The sequence below is a fragment of the Heterocephalus glaber genome, unplaced genomic scaffold (genome assembly GCF_053883595.1).
Source record: "Heterocephalus glaber isolate CG9 unplaced genomic scaffold, H.glaber_assembly_v1.0 deba00001523, whole genome shotgun sequence".
Classification (NCBI taxonomy): domain Eukaryota; kingdom Metazoa; phylum Chordata; class Mammalia; order Rodentia; family Bathyergidae; genus Heterocephalus; species Heterocephalus glaber.
In genome coordinates this window covers 32,884,911-32,905,466 of record NW_028258327.1, presented here as the reverse complement: position 1 = coordinate 32,905,466, position 20,556 = coordinate 32,884,911, and the positions used below count along the sequence as shown (strand labels likewise).

Genomic DNA, 20,556 nt, shown 5'->3' with positions numbered 1-20,556 from the left:
TCAGTGGAGATTTCAATCTCCTGAATGTCTGTTTGAATCTGTTTCATGGATTCTATTTATTTCTTATGCTGGGCGATCCTGGTTTCCATTTCTTTCTTATGCTGGGCATTCATGGCTTCCAGCATGTTTCTGAGTTCATCTATTTTTTTTTATCTGTTGATATTCTAGAGCCTCTAATCATGTCTTTCACTCTTCTCACCATCTCTGTAGTTATCTGGGAGATTATTTCTGCTTTGAATTTTTCTAGAGCCTCATTCATCTGTTTTGTTACTTCCTGTGCTATCAGTTCAGGGTTTCCAGGTGGTTGATTATCAGACTTTTCCACCTCGTTTCCCCCAGAGTTTGCCTTTTGTGGGCTGGAAGTCCAAGTTTGTGCCTTCCTTAAACGTCTTCTTATTTTTGTTTTTGGTACTGTCCTTGGTTTAATTCCTGGGTTGATACGTCAAAGTTGCTTATTGTAAGTATCTTTGTTGTTTGTAGTTAGTACCCTTATGGAATGATTCCTTCTCAGAGGTGTCTTTCAGATATAGCTGGTCTTTAGGTTTTGAGTCTCTAATGGCTCTGCGGCTATCTCATTTTCATTATACCAGGAAGGACAACTCATTAGATCAATCACAACACCTTAGCCCATAGCATCAAGTACATCTTAGAAAATTACAGTTTGTGATAGTTATTAATCTATCACTTTTAACTTTGTGAATTAAGTCAAAATGGAGGCCCAACCCATATATGTTTATAGTAAATAAAATTTTCAATATAGCAACTTTACCCTTAGGATGGGGAGTTAGAAGGAGTTGGGGAGGGAAGGATAGGTAGGTAGAAGAATAGGGGAAGCTTAGGAGTGAGGCCAGAGGCCACAGTTGAGAGAAGGAAAAATAAAGAAGAAATATGAATTAGGGACAGAACAAGAACACAAAGGGAGATGAAGAACAATGTGGGACAGCAAGGGAGTGAGTGAGAGAGAGAGAAAGAAAAGTGAGAAGAAAGAAAAGTGAGAAGAAAGAAAAGAGAAAAAAATTGAAAAGAGTAGAAAAAAATTAAAAATAAGAGCAAAAAAATACCAACAATAATTCTGAAAATAACAAATAAAAGATAAAAATGAAGGGCCTCCTTCAGGTTATCTCTCTGCTGTCACAATAGACAATGTGGGCAGCAGTGTGCAGGTATGAGTCAATGAGTCTCAGCAAGCCAGTCGCAGACCCGTGACATTCAGGCAGATTTCTGGCTGAAAGTCCCAAGTTGAGATCCCTGTCCTCCTGCATGGTTGAACTCTGTGAGGCTCTACTGCAGGTTCCAGCTGCTCTTCTCCTGAAGATAGTCCAAGTTCCGATGGGTGGTGTTGATCCCTCCAACTTACCAAGTACAGTGGTCTGGTGTGCCTTTATTTCATAGATTCTCTTCACTTTTCCAGTAGGCTTCAGTTTTCATCAAGTAGCCTGAGAGAGGGCCTCTATCTGTTGTTCTCTTCTGCAGCTTAGGACAATGGCCTTTATGCCTCCCTGTGCCTCTGTAGTGTGGAACCAGGTAGCAGCACCGCCAGGAGGCCAGAGGCTGGCAGCGGGGCAGGGCTAAGTTGTTGGCCTGTAGGCCTACCAAGGGGTCCTTGCTGTCTCCTTGGTCGCAGGTGGGCATGGTAAGCCTGAAGGAGCAGGGCTCCAGATGGTCAGGGACCTCTCAGCCTGTGTGCCTGAGCTGCTTGCCTGTGGGCATCAGTCATGTTTTGATTGTATTGTAAGTGCTGTTTTTTAAATTACATTTCCAAGTTTCTATTAATAACACACACACACACACACACACACACACACACACACACTGACCTAAATAGTTCAAATAGCAATTTTTATTCTATTAATTTTTCTATGAAGATGAACATTTTTTGCAAATAAAAGATTTACTTCTTCCTTTGCATTGGATGTATTTTTTTTTCTTGCCCTTTTGCTTTGACTAAAATGCCAGTACAATGCATACAAGAAGTACAATGCATGCAAGAAGTAGGATCTCTTTACCTTTTTCCTAATCTCATTTGGAAAACATTGAGTTTTTTTTACATTCAAATTAATGTTATTTGTTTTTGTCTTGTACATTTTTTGTTAGGTCAATAAAATTTGCTACTCTAGTTTGCTGAGAGTAGTTAAAAGTCAGGTATGTATGACAAATTTGTTAAATGATTTCTTTGACACCCTATGAGATGACGCTACTTTATGTGGTTCTTCTCTTACTCTGCTATGAATGTTTCTTGGATTTACAGTGCAATAATATTCAATAATCCCACTGTAAGTTGAAAATAATTGTAAACCAAATTTCCATTTAATCCATGTAGTCCACTGAACATCATAGCTTAGCAACACAGAACCTATAGAATATCAGTTTCCCCTTTTGATGGTGTGGCTAATTTGGCACTGTGGCTTGTTGCCACTGCTCAGCATCACAAGGAAATATATTGTTTCACTAGTCTGGGAAAAGGTCAAAATTGAAAATATGTTTTCTATTAAATATGTATTACTTTCACACCATTGTAAATTCAAAGACTTATAAGCCAAACTGTCATAAGTAGGGAACACTTTATTAATGATAAGTTACATCATTGATTTTTAAATGTTGAACCACTTTCGAATTCTTGCTATAACCTGCAATTGGCCATTGTGTATTTTAGTAGAAAGATTTCCATCTATGTTTATGAAAACATTGTCCCATAGGTTTTTTTATTATGTCCATATGTGAGTTTAGTGTTAGAGTAATAATAGCTTCATAAGAATGACTTGTAATACATTCCTTTTTCCTCAATATTCTGAAAGAGTTGTGAAGAATTGGTATTATTTATTCCTTAAATATTTGGTAAGACATTGAAGACATCTGGTCATAGAGTTTTTTTTCTCTTAGAGATAGTATTTAAGTACAAATTCAATTTCTCTAATAGATATATGAGTTTTCCTGGTATCTGTTTCTTCTTGAATAAGCTTTGATACTTTATGTCTTTTAAAGACTTATTTATTTCATCTAAGCTTCGTAATTTTTTGGTGAAATGCTGTTTTTAATAATTCCTATTTATCTCTAATGTCTGTCGAATCTGAGATAATCCCATCGCTCTTATGTATAGATTTTATATTCTCACTGATCAGCATAGCTATGACTTTATGAATTTTATTTATTTATTTTGGCGATATGGGGATTGATCCCAGGGCCTTGTGCATGCTAGACAAGTGCTAAGTCACTGAGCCATATTCCTAGTGATACAAATTTTTTTGTCTCAAAAGAACTAGCTTTAGAGTTGATTGTTTGTTTTGTGTGTGTGTTCTTTTCCTGTTCTTTATTTCATTGTTTCTTCTGTGGTCTTTATTATTCCTCCTCTACTTACTTTAGATTTAGTTGACTATTTTTTTTAACCATGTAGGAGCTGTGTGTATGATTTTCAGACTTTTCCAATATTAGCATTTAATGCTATGAATTTCCTTCTAGGTACCACTATGCTGTACCCCACACATTTCTATATGATCTATTGTTATTTTCATTTACTTAAACATTATAATATGTATTTTGATTTTGTATTTGTCTTGAGTTATTTAAAAATATTTATTTTTTATGTTTTGAGAGCTTTTCCCAGACTCTTTCTGTTATTTATTTATAATTTAACTCTTATCACAGTCTGAGAACATACTTGATAGAATATAAATCCTTTTACAGTTTAGCCGTAATATATAGACCAGAAAATGGTCTATTTGTGTAAGTGTTCCTCTGAGATTAGGAAGAATGTATTTTCAGCTGTTGCTTAACAAAATAGTATAAGTTAGGTCAACTTTCTGGGTAGCTTTGTTCAAATCTATAACCACACTGATTTTCTTCATATTCTATGAGTTATTGATAGTGCTGTGTTGAAACTTCAACTATAAATATGGATTTGTATCTCCTTGAAATTTTCAGTATTTGCTTCATGGTTTTTACAGCTTTGCTATTAGTTTTACAATTGCATAATATCACTAAGTCTTGATAAATTTACCTGATTTCATTGTAAAATAATTTCATGTAGCCCTAGTAATATTCTACTATGAAATCTACCTCATCTAATAATGGTAATGGCATTCTAACTTCCACTTGTTAATTTTACTATATGTTGTTCTATCCTTTTAGTTTTATGCTATTTATGTCTTTTCAAACATTTCTTATAGGCAACATATACTTGGTTCTTGCCTTTTTACCCATTCATATAATCCCTACCTTTTAATCTTGGTTGTGATATTATCATGTCTAATATATATAAGAATGTATGTTTTAAACCTGTCAGCTTGTTATTTGTTTTTTATTTCTCCTTTATATTCTTTTTACTTTGTTTTTCTTTATCTGCCTTATGTTGGAATTCCATTTTATCTGTTTTGTTGGAGATATATATCTATCTATATCTATCTATCTATCTATCTATATATCTATATATCTTTAAACTTAGAGTTTACAGCATTTAGATGTAAATTATCACAGTTTAGCTTAAAGTGATTATATCTTGATATAGACATCTTCATATATAACCTAAGAACTTTACAAATTGTAAACTTCTATTTCTTTTCTGTTAGCCCTTCTGTGCTTCTCTATATTTTCCTTTTTTATACATTGAGTGTTACTCAATACATGATTAATTTACTTTGAACAGTCTATTATTTTTTAAGAAATCAAAAATTAATTATGCTATCAAGAAAGCAATACCATTTTATAATGGCTACAAAAATATCTAGGAATGCATTTAACCAAAGAAGTAAAGGATCTTTACAAGGAAAAGCACAAAAAATTGACAAAGAAAATTCACGAAAACACAAAACAATAGAAAGACATGCTTTGTTCATAGATTAGAAGCATCAATATTATTTATTTATTTATTTAATTTTTTGTGTGTGGTACCGGGGATTGAACTCAGGTCCTTGTGCTTGCACAGCAGGCTGTGAAACCACTGAGCTAAATCCCCGGCCCAGCATCAATATTATTTAAATGTTTATACTACCCAAAGTGACTTACAGATCAAATGAAATCTTTATTACAGTATTAGTGAAATTCATGACAGAACAAGAACAGAATTCTAAAATTTTAGAGGAAAACACACACACACACACACACACACACACACAAGAAATCCCCTCTAGATATCCAAAAGCCATCTTGAATAGAAAGAACAAAGAAGGAGACATTATAGTACTTGGCTTTAAAACATACTACAAACTTGTAGTAACCACTTAAGCATGGTATTGTCATAAAAACAAACACATAGATTTTAGAACACAATATAAAGCCCAAAAATAAGCACAGTCAACTGATTTTCAAAGGGGGTGCTAAGAACATGCACTGGAGAAAAGATAGTCTTTTCAGTAAATGATTTTAGGAAAATTTGATGCCTACACATAGAATGAAGGTATTAGATCCTAGACCAGACAGACAAATATCAAATGATCTTACTAATTTGTAGAATCTAAGAAAATACATCTCATAGAACATGAGAGTAGAATAGGGGTCATGGAGGACTGGAGAGACTAGGTGATATGTGAAGAAAAGTTCAATAGATATTAAATTACATTTAGGTAGGAACAAGAAGCTTTGGTATGCTATTGCACAACAGATGACAATAATGTGCTATATGTTTCAAAAAGCTTGAATAAAGAATCTTGAAAGATTTTGCTATAAAGTAATGTTAAATATTTCAGGAAAGAAATGTTAAACCTGATTTAAACATTATACAAAGTATACATATATTGAACATTAACATTGTACCTCATTAATATGTGCAACTATTTTTTAACTTCTCAGTTAAAATTTTTTTTTTTTTGGTACTGGGGATTGAACTCGGGTCCTTGCACTTGCAAGGCAGGCGGCAGAACCACTGAGGTAAATCCCTGGCCCCTTGGTTAAAATTTTGAAAACAATTAAAATAATTCACACTATATAAATTACTTATGTTTACTCTTGTATGTGTTGTTACCTATGTCCTTCATTGCTTTTTGTGTATGCAGACTTCCATCTCAGTGATTTTCGTTTTGCCCTAAGGATTTTCACGTAATACAGATTTACCAGTGATAAATTCTTCCACTTTAATGCATCTGAAAAGTCTCTATTTTACATTTCAAAAGTTATTCTACTACATAAAAATGTAGATTGTGAATGTTTTTTCAATACTTTAAAGATATTACCCCAAAATATTCAAAATGATAAAAAATTTGTTGTCATACCGGGGTTTTATATATGTTTGTAAAATTTTCCCTATATCATTGGCTTTAAGCAATTTTATTATTATGATCCTATATATAGTTTTCTTCATATTTCTTGTGCTTGGAGTTCATTGACCATCTCTGTGTTTATAGTTTTCCCAAAACTTGGAAAACAAATACTGACCATATTTCTACATATACATTTACCCTTTAATCCTTTTCTTCTTAAGAGACTCCAATTGCACTTACTTGTCTGCATAAAGATATGTACATAAACATAAATATGATACATTTACATATATACATACATATATATGTTTCACTGATAGTGTCATGGACTTCTTATGCTCTGTTGTTCTTTTTTTCCTCCATAGTAACTTCCTTTGAGTTTCTTTTTTTTTTTGTATTAAATTATTTTATTGGTACATTGTAGGTATACAACACAATTACATTTCTCATTGGGAACTGTACCTTTACATAATGCATCTTGGTTCTTATGTTTTCCCCATTCCTAGCCCTCCCTTCATGCCCTCCACCGTTCCCTATTTACAAAGACTTTATTTCCATTTTTTCCATTTCTCAGCATTTTTTCCTTTCCCTTCTTTCCTTTCCCCTGTGCCTCCCACTACCCCTACCCCTTTGGACCTTTTATTCCTATTTTACATTATGACTTATTCATTCTAATCATTGGTACATTTTAGGTATACAATATAATGACATTCATCATTGAAAATTTGCACCTTTACATAGTCTCTCTTGGTTCCTATCTTTCACCCTTGCCCAGCCCTCCCTTCAAACCCTCCAGTCCTCCCTATTTCCAAAGATTTTCTTCCTATTTTTCCATTTTCTCATATTAATTCCATTCCCTTCTAGCCTTTCCCCTAGCCCTCCCACTTCCTTCCCCTTTGCCCCTTTTCTTCCTATTTCACATTACCTATTATACTTTTAGTCCTTATTTACACTTTCAGTTTCTCACACCAGAGAAACTATTTGGTATTTATACATGTGTGTCCTATTTATTTCACTTAAGAGTATTGCCTCAATGTGCATCCACTCAGCTATAAATGTCTCTAATTTCTCATTTTTTATGGCTGAGTAGTACTCCATTTTATAAAAAACAACATTTTCTTGATCCAGTCTCCAGTTGATGGGCATTTGGGCTGTTTCCAAGTTTTAGCTATTACAAACGGCGCTGCTATGAAGATGGATGCACCTATACCACTGTGGTATGATTCTTTTCATTCTTTGGGGAAGATCCCCAGCAGTGGAATAGCAGGGTCAAATGGGACTTCCAGTCCTAGTTCTTTGAGGTATCTCCATACTGATTTCCACAGTGGTTGCACCAGTCTACACACCCACCAGCAGTGGAGCAGGGTTGCTCTTTCCCCACAGCCCTACCAGCATTTGTTATTGGTTGATTTCATGATAGCAGCCATTCTTTCTGGAGTGAAGTGGAATCTCAGCATTGTTTTCATTTGCATCTCTCGAATGACCAGTGATGTTGAACATTTTTTCATGTATTTATTTGCTATTTCTACTTCTTTGTGTGAGAAATGTCTGTTCATTTCAGATGCCCATTTTTGGATTGGGTCTTTAAATTTGGGAGGTCTCATCTTTTTAAGTTCTTTATAGATTCAAGATAGTAGACCTTTGTCTGAGGAAGAGCCAGTGAAGATTTTTTCCCACATTGTGGATTGTCTCTTCACTCTGCTGGTGGTTTCTCTTGCTGTGCAGAAGCTTTTTAATAAGAAGAGATCCCATTTGTTGATTGTTTGTGCTAGTTCACTGGCAAATGAGGTTTTGTTCATAAAATCTTTTCCTACACCGATGTCTTCAAGGGTTCTACCTAACCTCTGTTCCAACTGGTTCAGAGTTTCTATTTTAATATTTAGATCTTTAATCCATTTTGATTTTAGTTTACTGCATGGTGAGAGATATAAGTCTAGTTTTAATCTTTGGCAAGTTGAAGCCCAATTTTTCCAGCACCATTTATTAAAGAGGCTATCTTTCCTCCAGTGAGGGTGTTTGGCTCCTTTGTCAAAGATGAGATGGCTGAGTGTGTCTGGTGTTGTTTCTGCATCTTCTAATCTGTTCCACTGGTCCTCCAGTCTGTTTCTTTGCCAGTGCCATGCTGTTTTTATCACAGTAGCTTTGTAGTAGAGTTGCAGGTTGGGGATTGTGATACCCCCTGCCATGTCTCTGTTACCTAGAATTGCTTTTGCTATTCTGGGTCTCTTCTTGCTCCAAATGAATTTTTGGATTGTTTTCTCGAGGTCTATAAAGTATGCTGCTGGGATCTCAATTGGAATTGCATTTAATCTTTATAGCAGTTTTGGAAGTATGGCCATTTTCACTATATTAATCCTTCCTACCCAGGAGCAGGGGATGTCTGTCCATTTTATGATATCATCTTCAATCTCTCTTTTCAGAGTGCCATAGTTTTCAGAGAAGAGGTCTTTGATTTCTTTCGTTAGGATGATTCCTAGGTTTTTCAGTTTTTTGGATGCTATTGTGAAAGGAATTACTTGCCCTATTTCTCTCTCAGTGAGTCTGTCATTCGTGTAGAGGAAAGCTATTGATTTCTGTGTGTTGACCTTGTAACCAGCTACTTGACTGAATTTGGTTATTAAGTCTAGAAGACTTTTGGTGGAGTTCTTGGGGTCTTCTATATAGAGTATCATGTCATCTGCAAATAATGACAATTTGACTTCTTCATTTCCTATCTTTATTCCTTTTATTTCTTTCTCTTGTCTAATTGTTGTGGCTAATGTTTCCAGAACTATATTGAACAAGAGTGGTGATAGTGGACATCCTTGTCTTGTTCCTGATTTGAGTGTGAAGGATTTCAGTTTTTGACCATTTAGTATGATATTGACTGTTGGTTTTTCATAGATGGCTTCTATCAGTTTGAGGTAGAGACCATCTATTCTAATTTTTTGTAGAGTTTTTATCATAAATGCATGTTGGATTTTGTCAAATGCTTTTTGTGGGTCTATGGAGATAATTGTACGGTTTTTGTCCTTGACTCTACTGATATAGTCTATTACATTGATTGATTTTCATATATTGAAACACCCTGCATCCCTGAGATGAATTCCACTTGATCAGGGTGTATGATCTTCTTGATGATCTTCTGCATTCTGTTTGCCAGTATCTTATTAAGGATTTTTGCATCTATGTTCATTAGTGAGATTGGTCTATCGTTCTCTTTTTCACTTGGGTCTTTCTCTGCTTTGGGGATCAAGGTGATGCTTGCTTCCAGCAATGAATTTGGGAGTATTGCTTCCCTTTCAATTTCATTGAAGAGTTTAAACAGGAGTGGCAGCAGTTCCTCTCTAAATGTCTTGTAGAATTCAGCAGTGAAGCCATCAGGGCCCAGGCTTTTCTTAGTTGATAAGTTTTTAATTACATTTTCAATTTCATTGGTTGATGTTGGGTTGTTCAGAATTTTTAAGTCTTCTTCATTCAACTTTGGTAATTCCTATGTTTCTAGGAATCTGTCCATTTCTTCTGTGTTGTCCTTCTTATTGGCGTATAGGTTCTGGAAGTAGGTATTGATGATCCTCTGGATTTCTGTTGGGTCTGTTGTAATTTCACCCTTTTCATTCCTAATTGCATGGATTTGGGCCTTTTCTTTCCTTTTTCTGACAAGGTTGGCTAAAGGTTTATCAATTTTGTTGATTCTTTCGAAGAACCAACTCTTGGCTTCATTGATTTTTTTGTATCGTTCTCTTAGTCTCCATTGCATTGATTTTCTCCTCTGATCTTTATAATTTCTTCCCTTGTATGGCTTTGGGGTTGTCCTGCTCTTCTTTTTCTAGAAGCTTGAGGTTCAGCATCAGGTTGTTTAATTCGGCTCATTCTGTTTTCCTAATATGTGTATTCACTGCTATGAATTTCCCTCATAAGACTGCTTTCATTGTGTCCCATAGATTCCAATATGTGGTATTTTCATTGTCATTTAATTGAAGGAACTGTCTGATTTCTTCTTTAATTTCCTCTGTGACCCATTGGTTATTCAGAAGTGTGTTGTTCAATTTCCACTTGTTTATGAAATTTCTCCAGTTTCTTTTGCTATGGATCTGCAATTTCATCACACTATGGTCTGATAATATACAGGGGATAACTTCAATTCCTTTGCACTTACTTAAACATGTTCTATGTGTGAGTATGTGGTCTATTTTGGAGAATGACCCATGTGCAGCTGAGAAGAATGTGGATTCTGATTTTGTGGGGTGGAAGACTCTGTAAACATCTGTTAAGTTCATTTGTTCAAGAGTTCGATTGAGTTCTAGTATTTCATTACTTATTTTCAGTCTAGTTGATCTATCTATTTGTGACAGTGGGGTGTTGAGGTCCCCCACTACAATTGTATTAGTGCATATATGACTTTTCATGTCCGTTAGTATTTGTTTTATATAGTTGGGTGCACTAGTTTTTGGTGCATAGATATTTATGATTATCATCTCTTGCTCTTGGATTCTTCCCTTTACAAGGATGTAGTGTCCTTCTTCATCTCTCTTAGTCAGTGTTGGTTTGAAATCTACTTGATCTGCAAAGAGGATAGCTTCTCTTGCTTTTTTGCGGGTTCCCGTCACATGAAGTATTGTTTGCCACCCTTTAACTTTCAGTCTATGAGTTTCCTACTGAATTAAGTGTGTTTCTTGTATGCAGCATATTGTTGAATTTTGCTTCTTGACCCACTCTGCCAGTCTATTTCTTTTGATTGGTGAATTGAGACCATTAATGTTGATGGTTATAACTGAAACGTATTGACTTGTCCTTGCCATGACTTTTTCTTTTTGTTGGGTTCTCCCCATTTACATTTAATTTCTTGTCATGCCAGATGGGTTCGTTCTGCTTTGCTTTCTGGGGTTGTGATCCTCAATGTCTGTTACTGAGATATTGTGTAAAATTCTTTGGAGTGCTGGTTTGGTATTCACGAAGTTCCTAAGGTGCTCTTTGTCATGAAAGTATCTTATTTTTCCATCCATTTTGAAAGATAGTTTTGCAGGGTACATCAATCTGGGTTGGAGGCTGTTTTCTTTTAGGGCTTGGAATCTGTCCCTCCAAGCTCTTCTTGCCTTGATGGTTTGTGTTGAGAAGTCTGCTGTGATTCTGCTGGGCTTTCCTTTGTATGTGATTTGTTTCTTTTCTCTGATTGCTTGGAGAACTTTGTTGTTCTGTTGTGTTTCTGGAATCTTAACAATTATGTGCCTGTGTGTAGATTTTTTTTGATCAAGGCTATTTGGAGTCCTATATGCTTCACTTATCTGTATGTCAGGCTCTTTTCCCCTGCTTGGGAAGTTTTCTGCCATTATTTCTGTGAAGAGATTTTTTTATGTCATCTGCACTGTCTCCTGTTTCTTCATTGAGCACAATCAGTCTTATGTTATTCTTCTTTGCATCATCTAGCAGCTGCTGGATTGATTTCTCATGTTCCCTTACAATTTTGAAGCAATTTTTCTTTTCCTGGTCACTAATTGCAATCTTCTCTTGTATATCTGAAATTCTGTCCTCACATTGGCTCATTCTGCTGTGTAGACTTTCAGTGGAGTTTTTAATCTCCTGGAAATCTATTTGCATCTGTTTTATGGATTCCATTTGTTTCTTATGTTGGGATTCCATCATGTTCCTCAGCTCCTCTCTAGATTTATTAATCATGTCTTGCACTAGTGGCACAATTTCTCCTGTTATCTGAGAAATTATTTCTGATTTCATTTTTTCCAGATCCCCTTTTGTTGCCAGTTCAGTGGGTCCAGGTGGTTGAGTATCAGAGTGTTCCATCTCATTTCCCTTTGGGGTTGCTGTAGGTGATCTGGAAGTCTGGTTTTGAGACTTATTTACATGTTTTCTTATTTCAACTGGGGCAGGGGACTGTTAGTGCCTGCATGGATTACCTCATCTGAGCTGGGTGAAGTGGGACAGGGGCCGGGAGCAGCCGTAGGGATAGTGACCTAAAAGCCCTTTCCTGTGGGCTGGGAGCAGCCGGACGGATGGTGGCCAAGAAACCCCTTCCTCTGGACCAGGAGCAGTGGGATGGTGGCTCTGAAGTCCCTCCTTCTGGGCCAGGAGCGGTGGGAGGGATGCTGGCCGGGAAGCCCCTTCCTCTGGGCCAGGATCAGTGGGACAGAAGGTGGCCCAAAAGCCCTTTCCTCTGGGCTGGGGTCAGCGGGAGGGGTGGTGACTGGGAAGCCCCTTCCTCTGGACCAGGAGCAGTGGGACAACGGCTCAGAAGCCCCTACCTCTGGGCTGGGAACAGTGGGACTCAGTACCTTGGTCTGGTGGTCTGGTGTCCTCTGCGTCTTTGTAGTGTGGAACCAGGTGGCTGCCTGTCTGCAGCGCGGTGATTCGGCATCTTTCTCGCGACTCAGGACCTCGGTAGGGTGTGCACAGTCCTGCCTGTCTGCTGCGGGCTGATTAGGCATCTTCCGTGTTGAGTTTCATTGTGAATAATTTCTAGTAATAAGCCTTCTGGATTGCTAATCATTTGAAAACTTTGCCATTTGTTATTTGAAAACAGACTCAATCCCATTCTGCTAATTATTATCAGATATTTTGTATATTATAAATAGATGTTTTAGTTGAATCTTTTAGAAACATATCTTCTCTGTATTTACTTAACATGTTTAATTTTTTCTCAAGATTCTTAAACCTACAGAATGCAGTTATAATAATTATTGATAGTTTACCTATTTAATTCTACCATCTGAATCATTTCTGAGTTTTTTGTTTTTTGTTTTTAGTTTGTTTCTTTGCTTTTTTGATTTCTTGGTAAATTTTAGGGAGTTTCAGAAATTGTAAATTTTACTGTATTAAGTAATGTGTAGTTTAGCATTAAAATAAATATTCTGAAGCTTTACTCTGAGATGTGGCTCATTTTGATAAAAATAATTCTGATCTTGCTTTTAATGTTTGTTTCGTGTGATTGGAATGATGATTTCTGTAAGAATAACCTTTTGTCAGGACAGAGGTGAGAAATTTTGTACTTCTCTAACTTATCTCTCATGAAATAGGAGGTTTTTCACTCTGGATTTTTCAATAAGGATTATTCCCAGCCTCCTGGTAATGGGAGAAATCCATAATAAGGGTAATATAAGGGAAAATAAACTTCACTTGATAAGAAACATGGACTGTATTGCATTTTATAAAGAGAATGCTCACATGTGAGTATCTACAATATACTCAGTAAATAGAAAGGAATTTTAAAATGGAATTTCATAAGATGAATAGAATTTGATGGATGCAAGTGTGCAAGGCAAAGGCAGAAAAGTAGATAATCATCTCCTGTTTTTACCACAGAGCAAAATCTGGATGAAATTTAAGGATAAGTGTGGGAGAATGGTAAGAGATTCAGGGTTAGGGTTAGACTTAGGATTAGACTTAGGGCTAGGGCTATGTCGATGCCCCTTAATGCCAGTGTGGAGATTGGTAATTAGAGAATGCTAATGGCCTTTCATGGATGAGGAAATATGTGAATGCTAACATGGATCAACCTGACCTAAATAGCTGTGGCACTGTAACATAGACAAAAGGGACAAAAGAGAATGCTAATGTAAAAATATAGAAGACTACAGTAGTCCCAGAGCAGGAAACAAAGTGTGGGGTGTTTGGGGGGTTGGGTGTTTGGGAGGAAAAGGAAGAGGAAAGAGGCAGGAGAGGAACTGTCACATGTAAGTCAAGGAAGCTCAGTAAGAATAGGGCATTATGGCCAGGCATGGTGGCACATCCCTGTAATCATAGCACTCTGCTGGCTGAGTCAGGGGAATCACTGCGAGTTTGAGGCCATCCTAGGCTACATAGTGAGTTCAAGGCCAGTCTGAACTACATAGCCAGACCCTGTCTCATACCTCCTCTCCCCCAAAAAAGAGAAAGAAAAAGAGGGAGTTGTATAGTAATGTCAAATTCTGTGGAGAAAATCTGAAAGAAGACAAAATGCCTGATTTTTAAGACATTTAAAAAATCTTCTGCATTGCCAATAAAATTCAAAATGTTACAGTGGCTGAGGATGTGGTTTAGTGGCAGAAACTTTCTCTTGCATATGTGAGGCACAGTAAAAAAGAAAAGAAAGAAAGAAAAGAAAAAAATAGTTTATAAAGTAAGTGCACATCATTTAAGCACCAGGTTTACTTGGATAATATACATTAAACGTGATTTTGGGAAAGTACTTGATATCCACAGCTATTACTATATATTATAGGTGTTGGCTGCCACAACTTCAAATTTTATCCTTAAGTTTTAATAATTGTTTTCAAATCTCCTTTCTTTCTGAAGTAGGCAGTAAGTTGCTATTGGTATTGCTAATTCAGAATACTGCTAAAGATGACTAAATATAAGTGCTTAATGATTAGTTTCTGGTCAAGCCAACTGTAATACATAGAACAGATGTTTGTGTGGGCTTTTTAAAAATACAGTCATAGTGATTTTGCTTACTTAAAATTTGACCTTTTATACTACATAGGAAGAAGATCCTATTTTGATGTGAAAGAAAAATATAACCAGCATGTTTTCAGTATTCATAGCCACTCTGTTGGGAGGCATGTGCTTATCATGTACTATTTTCTTAGGATAAGAAAAGGATCAACCACTGAGATAAAAAACTTGGATTTATTATTTTAAACTGTATAATAAGTCACATCCATCATTCATATAGAAACATTCCTAATACTATTCCCACTTAAAATTTTACTTCTTGAACAAGACTTTACATTATATTACCTTGATTTAATCAGTTATATAGAAATTATTGGAGAAATTTATTGCACCCTGACAATTATATTCTGTACCATGAGTTGATGTTTAGTAAATGATTGAAATCAATAGACTTCTAGAAGTTAAACTCAAGAAACATATCATAGAAGAGTTTAATGTTAAATCAGACATTAAGAAACTGGAAGATTACCATTATAAAATACAATCTGTTGATTAAATACACACACCATTGAAATATATATTCCTATAATATGCATGCCTAACAAAATTGGATTTGGTCACAGATTAAGAGAATGAAAAGTCTTAACTTTCTCATTGTATCTTGAGTCAGAATATTTAACCTGTTGTTTTATTAAGGTCTCAGAAATATCTAATAAAGCCAGACAGAGGTTTGGTGCCAGCACCTGCCTGGAAAGTGCAAGGTCCTGAGTTTGATCCTCAATTCTGAGAAAAAATGAAAAAAAAAATCCAGTAAAATTATAGCAGAATATTTTGAATGTGTAATCCACTTTTTTGGGGGGGTGGTATCGGGGATTGAACTCGGGTCCTTGCACTTGCACAGCAGGCATCAAAACCACTGAGCTAAATCCCCCACCCTCCACCTTTTATATAATATTGAATTTTATTATTCTTTAATCACAAATTATCCTGAAAGAATATAGTAGAGGTCAGTTAGTAGGTCTTTTAAGGTCCCTGTTTATTACTTTATTTTTTAGGCATTTATTTATTGCCTTTTATCCATGGAATCATTTGCATGTTTATCTGGAGACAGAGACTAACTGAATTTTTGTCTGTACTGTTAGAGCCCACCTTTTTGTTGGAGTAGGTCTTTGGTAAAATATTTTTACAAAATGTAAATTGTGCTTGTACACATGAGGTAGGAACAGAATGCTTACTAACCTTGATGAGGAAGTGAGTCATTCCTAGTGAGAGGAATCAGGAGAGGCAAATGAGGAGAAAGAGGAGGAGAGCAAAGAGGCATTTACAGATGCAAACAAAACAAAACTAAGAGCTGACATAGGATTTTGATGCACCATTGTGTCTTTTGAGAGCTGAAAACCTTCCAGGAGGTGGACAAACCTTCATAGGGGGTTGTTGAGAAGGAGTTGGTGGAGAAAAAGACAGACTGTAAAGAGAGCAAAGTCATCTGAGACCTGGAAAAACATACTGCTCAAATATAACTTGACTGATAGGTCTTTAAAAAAAAAATCCAGATTAAAACTTTTCAGCAGATTTAAAAATATTCCTGTTAACCCAATTGTTGAATTTTTTAGTTATGCCATGAGAAAATAAGTAGAAATGGAATGTTAATGTATTAAAGTATTCATAAAATGTGAATTACCACCAGGAAATACTGGAGATAACTGAGCACCCATCAGAAGGGATTCTTATGCAAATATAATTGTGGCTTCGAAGTAGAGCCACCCACCTGGTCAGGAGACTTTGCAAATAGTGCATTTAGGGTGTGCAACTCTGTTCTACTTGTGAGCAAGGGGAGAGAAAATGCTCTACCATCTGAGTGGCCACACTTATGATGACTGCTTGGAATTCAATTGGATAATGCTGTTTTATGATGATTGATAATCATTATTGTTACACTTGATCTTACCCAAAAGGCCAAGAAGCAATGACAATCATTATTGCTATATGGCTGGTTTGATTATAATGGCATGATGAAACATATGGCATATAAAAATTAAAATATTAAAAATATTTAAATTAACACAGGAGACATGAGATCTGGATGAAGGTCCATATTTATTTGTTTTACTCCCCCCCCCCCAATTTTATCTGAGGAAAATCGTATTGTTCCAGAGAGACTTGATACAATACTCCACATTCCTTATTGACAACTCTTTCATAATCTTTTAACACTTTTTGTTTTAACCCCAGCCCTAGTTGAATTTCTGGTTTCTTCAGTTCTTTTTTTCTCTCATTGAAAGTTTCAGGGTATTGAGAAAGTCTTCATTTGCAGGTGCAGCTCAGGAATGGACTTGGAAGATGATTCCTTAACATCAGAGGAGAAAAGTTTTCACAAGAAGTGGGGTTAAGAGTAAATGTCCCAGATTGTTATTTTCTACTTGATGGACTTCACCATGAATGTTCCCAAATTTCATTACTAAAACTATGATATTCTCCTCAGTGCATTTCAAGTTGAATGTCATATTAGCTCTGTCTTTTTCTGGTGCTCATGTACTCCTATTGAAAGAGAGAATTTCACTAAAGTCCTGCAGTCTTTGATTAGTGTACATAGGAATTTTTATATATTTGTATTAGGAGAATCAGGAATAATTTTCCCTTGATTTACTTGATTATTTAAATTATCCTTCACATGATTAATTTTTTGTAATTAAAATAGCAATATGCCACATCAGACATTTGATGTTTAAGAACTATGTAGATGAAAAAGAAAATATTACAGGAATGCCAACTGAAAGCCAAGAGATAAATGGAGGCTACTATATTTTATTCATCTCCTGATGAAATAAATTTTTATGGAAATAACTGTGTAATTCATTTTGTTGATGGTTTGCCAAAAAGTACATAAAGGATTTTGGAGAACCTTAATGCATTTAAAAAAAATTGATATTGTGAAATAGGAAGAAAATGTTTAAAGGAATAGGGGAGGTGGAAGGGGAAGGAGAAAGGAAAGAAAGGAAAAGAAAAAATATTAGAAAAGGAAAAAATGGAAACAAAGTCTTTTTAAATAGGGAAGGGTGGTGGGGGTGAAGGGAGGACAGGGGAATGGGGAAAAAATAAGAACCAAGATACATCATATAAAGGTACAAGATCCCAATGATGAATGTAACTGTACTGTATACCTAAAATGTACCAGTAAACTGAATGGAACCAAAAAAGAATTCTTCTGCATCATTTGAAGTATCGTCTTGAATTAGAGTCCCCCATTTTGGTACCTTAATTTTGGAAATGTCTATACACCTATATACCTGTACTTGTGAGAGAAATTACTTGTCCAAGAAAGAAAAATAGGTGTGTGTGTGTGTATACACACACACACACACACACACACACACACACGTATATATGGTTTTCATTATAAAAAAAATAAAGCAGCAAAATTAAAAAATCATTTCTTCCTATTAAGAAGGAGGTCATCATTTTACAAGAATATAGAATGTGTTGCTTTGATTACTTTTTACTGCCATATTCGGTGGGATTGGGCACAAGCAAAGGCAGGTCAAAAATACCAGGTGTGGCAGATAATAAACAGGCCAGTACCCTCCCTCCCTTTCAGACATACTCTACCTCCCTTCATTCCTTCTACTGTTTGTTCTAATCTTACTTGAGCTTAAGATGTTTAGTATTTCTTTAATCTATTAACATTTTTATAATATAGCCACTTCACAAGTGATCATCTAAGAAGCCTAGAGTAGAGGATTTGGGGACTGAAATGGAATGAATTATCTATTTTTTAGGTGAAACAAAAGTTTCAAACATTTTCTTAAATTTTTTTATGCTAAGAGTTCTTAAGATTTCTGTTTCTGGCCAGGTGCATACCTTTTATATGGATGGAGTAAATGTGTAAAATAGATTCAAGTCAGAGGGGACAGATGGAGGAGCTGGTAGTGTCATCAGCAATGTGGCCCCGACCAGTATTTTCCAGAGATACTATTTCCTCAGCATGTCCCTCCCTATAGTTTCATGGTCAAATAAGCTCAGATTGTGCTTTGTATTTTCTATTATTTGACATTTGCGATCATGCTTGTATCTTAAAAGCTCTGGTAACTCATGCATTTAAAATATCTGTTTAATGCTGTTTAACTTACTGATTCTTGAACATTGCTGACTGAGAAGTCCTTTTTTGCAGATCACATTGGTGGAACTGGTTTGCAATGGTACACATTTTGAAAAAAATTAAATCAGTGTAATTTTAAATGTCTCTGACCTTGTCCTATTTGGGAATAAATTTTCCATCATGATCCACAACACACATGTATGTTGTAAAACAGGATTTTCAGAATTTGCTCTTCGTATGTCTGATGCAATCTGGTATTTTCCAGGCTAGTCTGTTTCATTTTTAAAATGTTGGTTCCTATCTATTTCTAGATGTTATAATTCACTAATGAGTTGCAGTTTGTAGTTTTAAAGCACACTGTCCTTGAAAACTGTGAACTTTTCCTTTGTGTCCTTTGTAATTTCTTCGTCTTTCAGGGCTGTACATCTGATGTTTGCAGCAGGTACTAAGGCTTCATTCCTTCCAGAGGGGATCACTTGTCATCATGCAATACATGCTGCTCTCCCGCAGCATCCATGTTGAAGAACCCTAAAATGCTGTCCATTATTCTTTGGTCATTAAAATTAGTTTTCACTTAATTTCAATTATCTCGATTGAGGAGTTGGGACTTACATGTATAGGAACAGAAGGGGAGCAATGAAATACTAATGGATCCCTGGTATATAAACTCAAGGATACAGAAAGCATTATTATTGTCTGACTGTTTGCTAAATAATGTTCCTCAAAAATCTTTATATTTCCATTTTTAAAAATAATGTAAATTAATTTTAACACAATTATGGGTTGTGTTTTTTTATGTCTCATACACTTTTCAACTTAAAGAAATTCATTTTTACTTTGTGCAGATAAAAAGTTGCTTTCAAATTAAGCAAATTCCTTTATGCCATTTGATGAAGATATAAAAGTCTTTATACATTTTTCACACTCTCTCTCTTTTTCTTAAAGTGGGGCTGGCAAGACATGCATCAGCCTATGTTCATTGGTTATGGTCCATGGTGAATTTTTTTTTGAAGCTTGTGTATTTGAAAAAGGAAAATTTCTTTGTAATTCTGAAAATAGTCTTAGACATTAAAATATCACATTATAAAATATCATTAACTCAGTTTTCTCATGGCTGCTCAGTTGTCTCATGAAAGATTTTATAGACTAGATAAAGAGGAAAGGATTACTTTGCATCTAAACCATACAGCTTCAACCAGAAGCTATTTTCAGCAGGGGCCTGGGAGGCAGAGAATTGAGAAGCTGCAAATATGTAGAAAGAGACGGGCATATGTTTAAATCATATGTTTCTAAAGTTTGACTGAGCATGAAATTTCATTTTATAAGAAGGTGCCCTTGGGAGTAGAGGAAGAAATGCTGGTGCATCTGCTTGTCTAATGGCAGCCAAGCTTGGGGACAAACTCCTGCCCAATTGGATTGTCCTAGGTGTAGACAGAACAGCCCCAGATTCAGCCCTAAAGGTGAATAGCACATGCATTTTCTGAGCATTAGTGGAAAGGCAGATAACATTTCAGGTCATCTGCTGAATCTTCTGTAGTTCTAATGTTTTTCACTGCTATGGACATCCTCTTCTTTTCTTCATTTTTCTCTCTGTTCCAACTTCAGGATCACCCTGCTGTCTTTATTGCTTCATATAGATCTTCACTAGGGGCTTTCCCAGGCTTTGGCAATTTCTTCTTTACTTTTATTAGAAACTTGATTATGTTATATGGTTCACAGTCTCAGGTGACATTTGAGTATTTTTTATGTTATTCAGTTTCCATGAATTGAGATGCAGTAATTGCTTGACTCATTCCATAAGATGAGAGAGGAATAAACAAAGCTAGACAGTTTCCTTAAAATAGATAAATATTTCCCAATTTCCAGTTTGCATCAAGCCTGAGAACCAGAGTTGCTTGAATATTTCTT

At 35.6% G+C, this 20,556-nt stretch overlaps 1 protein-coding gene across 2 annotated transcripts in view; it reads left to right on the top strand.

Moving 5' to 3' along the window:
- Prkn (parkin RBR E3 ubiquitin protein ligase) overlaps nt 1–20,556 on the top strand; it is a 1,513,344-nt gene that overhangs the window by 701,112 nt on the left and 791,676 nt on the right. The window lies entirely within an intron of this gene.